This window comes from Hesperophylax consimilis, chromosome 17, assembly GCF_061612785.1.
Source record: "Hesperophylax consimilis isolate HC1 chromosome 17, BYU_Hcon_1.0, whole genome shotgun sequence".
Taxonomy (NCBI): Eukaryota; Metazoa; Arthropoda; class Insecta; order Trichoptera; family Limnephilidae; genus Hesperophylax; species Hesperophylax consimilis.
The window spans coordinates 10,062,830-10,073,048 of NC_142852.1; the positions used below are offsets into that span (position 1 = coordinate 10,062,830).

Genomic DNA, 10,219 nt, shown 5'->3' on the forward strand with positions numbered 1-10,219 from the left:
AGTATTTTATTTTATTAAATATGTCAAACCACAAAGTGATTGCTTTCTACAATAATATTTTCTTCTCTGTTTACCCTGTGGAGATCGCACCTTGTACCCTTGAGAATTATTTGGTTAACACATCTCCTAGGTACTTCAACCGCTAGAGAACGTACTACCTGGGCAGACAGAAAAAAGTTTTATTGATTTGGCTGATTTGACGATTTTCCTCTCAGATACATTAAAATGTAAGTATTTTTCTCCTTACAAAACAGAAACTTATTAGTAGTAAATACAGATAATTATTTATTGGCTACAATTTTTCATTTAAATCTAACTTTACCAACCGCATTTGGCGTTGTTCACCGTAGTTAACATTTGAACTCTGATATTACTGAAAATTTTAAAACCTATTTATTTTATTGCTATTTTTTTTCAAGAACTGTTTTAGACCCAGAATCCTAATAACACGGTTTAACTTTTAAAATTTCTTTTTTGATATCCTTGCCTAGGGGTTAACAACTAATAGGATAGTTATGTGTTTGCCTTTAGTTTTGAAAGCGATTTTAAGCCTTATGTATAAAGAAACTGTATAAAGGTCAGTGTCCAAATCGCTTGCACTAAATTTTATTTTAGAAACAATGTTTTTTTTTTAATTTTGTGTAAATATTTTATTGTGATTTGTCTTCAAGGTTCCGGATTTCCCAAAGTCAACAGGTTGAAGATCTGCTGGCCCGAATATTTAAATATAAAAATAATAAAATAATAAATAAATAAATCTAAATTTCTGTAATTTTTTTGATTTTTACATATAATCACTAGACACTCAAAGTATTGCTAACCTTTTTGCTGATTTTTTTAAAAGCGTTTATGAATGTGAGACACCAGTTTCTGCTAGTACAGTATCAAATTTGACTACTGATCATAATCTTAATTTATCTTTTATCCACATAGAATATAATGATATATTGACTGAACTTAAATTACTAGATCAAAGCAAAAGTGGTGGACCCGATAAAAATACCTCCTGTATTTTTGAATAATTGTGCTACCAATCTGGCGTATCCTTTATATTTGCTGTTAATCAGTCTTTACGAACAGGATGTTTTCCTACTAAATGGAAATTCAGCTTCATTACGCCTATTTTAAAAAAGGCGATAAACACGAGGAGATTAATCACAGACCGGTGTGCCTTTTATCAACGATTTCTAAAGTTTTTGAAAAAATTCTTTTCAAAAAAGTTATTTTCCGATTAAACCACGTCATTTCTCCTAAGCAACATGGTTTCTCTACTGGCAAATCTACACTAACTTGTTAACCTATCAAAACCATATATCTGATTCCATGTCTAGTAAATGTCAAGTTGACTCTATTTATACCGATTTTAGCAAGGCGTTCGATAAAGTCAATCATGAGTTATTGCTGAATAAACTCCATAAATTCGGTATAGGAGGTTCACTATATAAGTGGTTTTATAGTTACTTGACTAAAAGATTACTGGCTGCTAAAATGTATGGTACATTTTAATACAAATTCACTGCTACGAGTGGTGTTCCCCAGGGGTAACACTTGAGTCCAATCCTGTTTTTATTATTTGTCAATGATGTATTGTATAATATGTTCAATGATGCTCAAGTGTTAATGTTTGCAGACGACCTGAAATTATTCAAAGCAATCAGAAACATTAACGATTTCCATATATTATCAAATAACTTGTGGAGATTAATTATATGGTGTCGCTTGCAACTTAACATAAGCAAATGTCAAATTATGAGGTTTCATCGAATAAAGAATAATATATTTTTTGATTATTCCATTTGCAATATGTCGTTAGTATCTGTCTCGGTAATTAATGACTTAGGCATTTGGTTTGACACGAAACTTAACTTTATCAAGCATATTGAAATAATAACCAATAAAGCTTTGAAAATGTTGGGATTTATTTTAAGGGTATCTAGTGATTTAAATAATGTAAATACTGTAAAAACATTATATATGTCACTAGTAAGGAGTCATGTAGAATACAATTCCACAGTTTGGTCCCCAAATTATGTGGTTCATTCACATGCGATTGAAAGAATCCAAAATAAATGTTTAAGATGTGTAAATTTTAAAATGGTCATTCCTAGAGAAAACCTAAATTACGATAACGTACTTTGTTCATTAAATTTAATAAAATTATCTGATTGCAGAATTATTTCCGGTTTATCCTGTTTGTATAAAATTATTAATTCAATGTTTTGTTATCTCTTTTCATACTCAAAGCAGGTCGGTTACAAGACAGTACCTACCATATTATTGTAGCAATTATATATCAACGTCCCAATATCACACTCCTATGCGACGGATTCAACAGCTAGGAAACAAATACAACGATGTTGTTGATATATTTAGTACATCAATTTCAATATATAAGCATACCCTATTGAAGTTTTTTTCATCAAGTAGTGGAATATGTTAATAGGTATTTAATTTGATTTGATTAACACATAATAATTTTGTCAACTGAAACAGAAAAAAATTATGTTTTTGTGCCTGCATGCTGTGAAGATCAATTTCAGTGATATTATGACTTTATAGTTATTTTTCGGCAATTGTTTTAAATAGTCGTCTGCACTATTTTCATGTATAATTTCGTAATTTTTTTATATTTTGTATGTAAAAGCCCTAATAGGCGTGAAATAAATATATAATTGTGAAAATGTAACTGTTAATTCAATATAAAAAAATTTATAATGTAAAGAACCCGTTAGACAAACTGCTAAAAAGCAGTTTATCGGGACTTTTTATCTTATTTGTAAAGTGTATAATGTATAATAAAAAAAATGCCCAATCGTGCGAGCTTTCTTCACCAACATTCACCCAGAAAGCACGTCAAAAAATCGCTCTTTAAAAATCACCCACATTCAGGGTCTAAAATACATAATAATCAATCAATCTATCGGTAAATGATTTCCTGTTGAACAGTAAAGCGAACTAGCTACGTTATCTATGTCTAAACGGTCGTACTTATTCTTAATATTTGAAGATGAAACATGGCAGTCAGTTACAAACAAAACTAATATTGGCCTAACAAAAGTTAAGCATTGGCTAAACACAAACCTCCTCACACTTAATATCGACAAAACACAATATATGACGTTTTCCATACCCAAACATAGCTTTCCCAATAACTGCCCCAAACCTACCATCCACTCGTGTTCACTCAACATACAGACTCCTCAAACCTCACCTAATATTCAATGCACGTGTTCAACTCTTAAATCTTCAAAGGAAGTTAAATACTTGGGAATAATAATCGATGACCAACTACGCTGGGAAACCCATATAAAAGAAACAACAAAAAGACTTCGTAAACTCTCCCACATATTCGGCTCTCTTAGATCCATCTTAGACCTAACGACTCAAAAAAGCGTATATTTTTCCCTTTTTCAATCGATAGCAACATATGGTATTCTGGGATGGGGTGGCTGTGCAGAATCCGTCATTAATCCAATAATTACAGTACAAAAACTAGTTCTCAGAATTATATTTAAATGTCATCCTACCTATCCCTCCAAAATACTATTTACTAAAATTAGGGTCTTAGATATTCGCCAACTATTCATTAAGTCAAGCTTATGCTACATACGAAAAAATGACCTGCTGGTGGCTCCTCAACACCAAGTAAACACCCGCTTTTCATCAAATCTGGGATGCGTGGTCCCAAAAACTAGAACCATTTGATCACATTTGAACAAATCATTTGATCGATAAAGATCATACATCCTGTCATAGCACCGGTGCTAACATCTTACATAAAAACGGGCATGGTAACAGACTAAACAACTTTGAGGCACTAGAAATTAAAAAAGCTGTAAAAACCAAAAGTCAGATACTTAATAATCAATTAGACATATCAAGTAGTCCAATATTAGGTCTGTTTCCAATAAACCCATAAAAAAATCCCAGTTCTCCTTACCTCCTTACCACCATGCCAGTTGATGCTTTGTTTCTCCCGATTTACTGATATAACCCATTAGTCTACATAATTATCTAGCGGTTTTTCCATTACTTGTGCACTTATGTTAATGTATTTTATGACCGTCTTTGTGTTGCTTATATTTGTATCATGTTGTCTCCCTCTATATTTTGTTATATATATACACACATTATGTACTTCTTGTTTAGTATTAATTTGTACCCTGATGATGCTTAAGTAAAGCGAAACCGGTCGGTTCTTAAATTAATAAATATCGTGGTTTTAAAACAAAAAAGTATTTTATTTTATTAGAAAAGAAAATGTTCTAGAACGCACTAGCAGCTGCTGCTACAAATCTACAGTTTTGAATGTGAATTTAGAAGTGTAAAAATATTATTTGAAAATAATTAAATACATTACTGTACACATATTCATATATATTTTTATATTCGTGTTAGTTGTATGACATAATTATCTTTTTTACACACACATTAACATTTAAGTTACACGTACATTTAAGATTTAAAAAAAATCAAATCTTTTCCAATGCGATTCAGAACAAATTCAACAAAATCGCAAGGTTATAAATATTGTGACCATTATAAAATTATATTAATTTTATATACTGGTAACTCTCTGGTGAAACATATCAGATCTCATACTAGAATTTATTCTGTAAATAGTTTACGTGAAGCTGAATGTTAACGCAAGGAACAAGAAAAGTGTCCAGTCAAAGAGTCTTTTCAAGAACAGTGAATGCGCAGTCAGCCAGAAAACGGAAAAGTTTTTTTTCAGCTGTCAGTCAGTTTTTTCTCTTCAAGGAACACTGTTGATAACTTGCATAGTTGCACTCGGAACAAGAAAAAGGGGGTTTTTCTCCGCTCTGAGTCAGCATGTGTTCCAACAAATGTCCTATATGGGGGGTGAGGTTAAAATGAAAAAGGTTTGTCGCCACTGTGAGTCAGCATGTGGCTTTTAAGATGTGCGTTTTGAGAATATGCATAGATGAACAAGGAACAAGAAAAAGTTTTCTCCGTAGTGACTCAACGTGCGCTTCAGATTGCCTTTACAATAACATAAATATGTGCACTTGGAACATAAAACAGGTTTTTCGCCACTGTGAGTCAGCATGTGGGTATTAAGATGGGAGTTTTGATAAAATTAAATGTTTCACACGGGACTTGAAAAAGGTTTTTCTCCACCGTGAGTTAGCATGTTGCACTTCAGAAAACATGTATAGTTGCACACGGAATATTAAAGAGGTTTTCCTACGATGTGAGAGAGCATATGGCTCTTCAGTTGGCCCTGTTGATAACATGCATAGTTGCACAGGGAACATGAAAAAGGTTTTTCTCCACTGTGAGTCAGCATGTGTGCCTTTAGGTTACCCTGGTTATAACTTGTATAATCGCACTCCAAACATGGAAGAGGTTTTTCTCCACTGTGAATCAGCATGTGCCTCTTTAGCTGACCCTTTTTATAACACGCATATTTGCACACGGAACAAGAAAAAGGTTTTTCTCCACTGTGAATCGGCAAGTGCCTCTTCAGCTGACCCTTTTGAAAACACGCATAGTTGCACTCCGAACATGAAAACGGTTTTTCTCCACGGTGAATCGGCATGTGCCTCTTCAACTGACCCTTTCGAACACACGCATAGTTGCACACGTGGTAGGAATAATTACATTCCCAGAGTGGTAGGGTTTAAGAGTTAAAAAAGGCTCGTCCCCTTTCAAATATCCAGTTTTGGACACGTATAATAAAAAGGGATATAGTATTAGTTGATTTTATGTCCCTGTCCAACGCGTTGTATATTTTAGGGGCGATTATAATGAATACCTCACAAGAGTCCCAACTGCTCCCGTCTGGAGCCAGTGAGACTATGGCATCCCCAATTGGGGGATGTTGTGAGGCTGAAGGTAAGTGGTGAAGGGAAAGAGGAAGGTGGGGAAGTACCTGGCTATTCAGATCTAGTCACTAAACACGGCTAAAGCCATTTCGAGCAACGTTTCAATTCTGAATGGTGGTCTTACACCAGGGCGATACTGGTAGTATCTTCCACTCTGGAACGTGCCGCAAATATTATATTATTATTTTAATTAATTAATTGTGAAATAACACAAATTAATCAAATAAAATTTATTTGCGCACGCCGGGTTCGAACCCGCGACCTTCGGAATGGCAGTCCAATGCGTTACCACTGGACTATGCCGGCGATGAACCAGAATTGTCTTTGAGCGAATGTGGTTCTAGTTTTTGGGACCACGCATCCCAGATTTGATGAAAAGCGGGTGTTTACTTGGTGTTGAGGAGCCACCAGCAGGTCATTTTTTCGTATGTAGCATAAGCTTGACTTAATAAATAGTTGGCGAATATCTAAGACCCTAATTTTAGTAAATAGTATTTTGGAGGGATAGGTAGGATGACATTTAAATATAATTCTGAGAACTAGTTTTTGTACTGTAATTATTGGATTAATGACGGATTCTGCACAGCCACCCCATCCCAGAATACCATATGTTGCTATCCTTTGAAAAAGGGAAAAATATACGCTTTTTTGAGTCGTTAGGTCTAAGATGGATCTAAGAGAGCCGAATATGTGGGAGAGTTTACGAAGTCTTTTTGTTGTTTCATTTATATGGGTTTCCCAGCGTAGTTGGTCATCGATTATTATTCCCAAGTATTTAACTTCCTTTGAAGATTTAAGAGTTGAACACGTGCATTGAATATTAGGTGAGGTTTCAGGAGTCTGTATGTTGAGTGCACACGAGTGAATGGTAGGTTTGGGGCAGTTTTTGACGGCCGGCGTGGTCTAGTGGTATACGCTTTTGACTACAGATCCGAAGGTCGCGGGTTCGAACCCGGCGTGCGCAAATAAAATTTTATTTATGATTAATTTGTGTTATTTCACAATTAATTAATTTAAATAATAATTTAAATAATATATAGTATATTTGCGGCACGTTCCAGAGTGGAAGATACTACCAGTATCGCCCTGGTGTAAGACCACCATTCAGAATTGAAACGTTGCTTGAAATGGCTTTAGCCGTGTTTGGTGACCAGATCTGAATAGCCAGGTACTTCCCCATCTTCCTCTTTCCCATATCCTTCCCCTCTCCAATACCTTTAGCCTCACAACATACCCCAATTGGGGATGCCATAGTCTCACTGGCTCCAGACGGGAGCAGTTGGGACTCTTGTGCGGTATTACTGTAAAAAAAAAAAAAAAAAATTATTGGGAAAGTTATGTTTGGTAGGTTTGGGGCAGTTATTGGGAAAGTTATGTTTGGTAGGTTTGGGGCAGTTATTGGGAAAGTTATGTTTGGGTATGGAAAACGTCATATATTGTGTTTTGTCGATATTAAGTGTGAGGCGGTTTGTGTTTAGCCAATGCTTGTTAGGCCAATATTAGTTTTGTTTAAACTGATTGCCATGTTTCATCTTCAAATATTAAGAATAAGTACGACCGTTTAGACAGCTAACGTAGCTAGTTTGCTTTACTGTTCAACAGGAAATCATTTACCGATAGATTGATTGATATTTATGTTTTCTAGACCCTGAATGTGGGTGATTTTTAAAGAGCGATTTTTTGACGTGCTTTATGAGTGAATGTTGGTGAAGAAAGCTCGCACGATTGAGCATTTTTTAATTTTTTTTATTATACAATATACACTTTACAAATAAGATAAAAAGTCCCGATAAACTGCTTTTTAGCAGTTTGTCTAACGGGTTCTTTACATTATAAATCTTTTTATATTGAATTAACAGTTACATTTTTACAATTATATATTTATTTATTTATTTCACGCCTATTAGGGCTTTTACATACATACATATAAAAAAATTACGAAATTATACATGAAAATAGTGCAGACGACTATTTAAAACAATTGCCGAAAAATAACTATAAAGTCATAATATCACTGAACTTGATCTTCACAGCATGCAGGCACAAAAACATAATTTTTTTCTGTTTCAGTTGACAAAATTATTATGTGTTAATCAAATCAAATTAAATACCTATTAACATATTCCACTACTTGATGAAAAAAACTTCAATAGGGTATGCTTATATATTGAAATTGATGTACTAAATATATCAACAACATCGTTGTATTTGTTTCCTAGCTGTTGAATCCGTCGCATAGGAGTGTGATATTGGGACGTTGATATAGAATTGCTACAATAATATGGTAGGTACTGTCTTGTAACCGACCTGCTTGGAGTATGAAAAGAGATAACAAAACATTGAATTAATAATTTTATACAAACAGGTTAAACCGGAAATAATTCTGCAATCAGATAATTTTATTCAATTTAATGAACAAAGTACGTTATCGTAATTTAGGTTTTCTCTAGGAATGACCATTTTAAAATTTACATATCTTAAATATTTATTTTGGATTCTTTCAATCGCATGTGAATGAACTACATAATTTGGGGACCAAACTGTGGAATTGTATTCTACATGACTCCTTACTAGTGACATATATAGTGTTTTTACAGTATTGACATTATTTAAATCACTAGATACCCTTAAAATAAATCCCAACATTTTCAAAGCTTTATTGGTTATTATTTTAATATGCTTGAAATAGTTAAGTTTCGTGTCAAACCAAATGCCTAAGTCATTAATAACCGAGACAGATACTAACGACATATTGCAAATGGAATAATCAAAAAATATATTATTCTTTATTCGATGAAACCTCATAATTTGACATTTGCTTATGTTAAGTTGCAAGCGACACCATATAATTAATCTCGACAAGTTATTTGATAATATATGGAAATCGTTAATGTTTCTGATTGCTTTGAATAATTTCAGGTCATCTGCAAACATTAACACTTGAAAGTCGTTGAACATATTATACAATACATCATTGACAAATAATAAAAACAGGATTGGACCTAAGTGTTACCCCTGGGGAACACCACTCGTAGCAGTGAATTTGTATTTTAGCAGCCAGTAATCTTTTAGTCAAGTAACTATAAAACCACTTATATAGTGAACCTCCTATACCGAATTTATGGAGTTTATTCAGCAATAACTCATGATTGACTTTATCGAACGCCTTGCTAAAATCGGTATAAATAGAGTCAATTTGACATTTACTAGACATGGAATCAGATATATGGTTTTGATAGGTTAACAAGTTAGGGTAGATTTGCCAGTAGAGAAACCATGTTGTTTGGGAGAAATGACGTGGTTTAATCGGAAAATAACTTTTTTGAAAAGAATTTTTTCAAAAACTTTAGAAATCGTTGATAAAAGGCACACCGGTCTGTGATTAATCTCCTCGTGTTTATCGCCTTTTTTAAAATAGGCGTAATGAAGCTGAATTTCCATTTAGTAGGAAAACATCCTGTTCGTAAAGACTGATTAAACAGCAAATATAAAGGATACGCCAGATTGGTAGCACAATTATTCAAAAATACAGGAGGTATTTTATCTGGTCCACCACTTTTGCTTTGATCTAGTAATTTTAGTTCAGTCAATATATCATTATATTCTATGTGGATAAAAGATAAATTAAGATTATGATAAGTGGTAAAATTTGATACTGTACTAGCAGAAACTGGTGTCTCACATTCATAAACGCTTTTAAAAAAATCAGCAAAAAGGTTAGCAATACTTTGAGTGTCTAGTGATTATATGTAAAAAACAAAAAAAATACAGAAATTTAGATTCATTTATTTATTATTTTTATTTATACATATTCGGGCCAGCAGATCTACAACCTGTTGACCTTGGGAAATCCGGAACCTTGAACACAAATCACAATAAAATATTTACACAAAATTAAAAAAACATTGTTTCTAAAATAAAATTTAGTGCAAGCGATTTGGACACTGACCTTTATACAGTTTCTTTATACATAAGGCTTAAAATCACTTTCAAAACTAAAGGCAAACACATAACTATCCTATTAGTTGTTAACCCTTAACTAGGCAAGGATATCAAAAATGAAATTTTAAAAGTTAAACCGTGTTATTAGGATTCTGGGTCTAAAACAGTTCTTGAAAAAAATAGAAATAAAATAAATAGGTTATTTAACCTTTCCTCATCTGTGGTGTGTATTTACTACACATTGCTTCTAATATCTTTAATAACTCTATAAATATAATAAATTATGGGTTCAGATTTTAGGTATTCCTCCGTTATACATTTATGCACTGAATTAAAAAAATATATTTAACATAGTTTTCAAATTCAATTAAAAATTAGAGTTTTTTGTAAGAAATCGGGAGCAAATATACCAATACATTCAACCGTGT

The 10,219-nt window shown here is 33.1% G+C and overlaps 2 protein-coding genes across 2 annotated transcripts in view; both read left to right on the forward strand.

Annotated features, from left to right (window-relative positions):
• LOC149415946 (partner of xrn-2 protein 1-like) overlaps positions 1–10,219 on the forward strand; it is a 597,347-nt gene that overhangs the window by 522,078 nt on the left and 65,050 nt on the right. The window lies entirely within an intron of this gene.
• Positions 1–10,219, forward strand: part of LOC149415949 (uncharacterized) — a 69,999-nt gene that overhangs the window by 39,363 nt on the left and 20,417 nt on the right. The gene's annotated exons all lie outside the window — the stretch shown is intronic.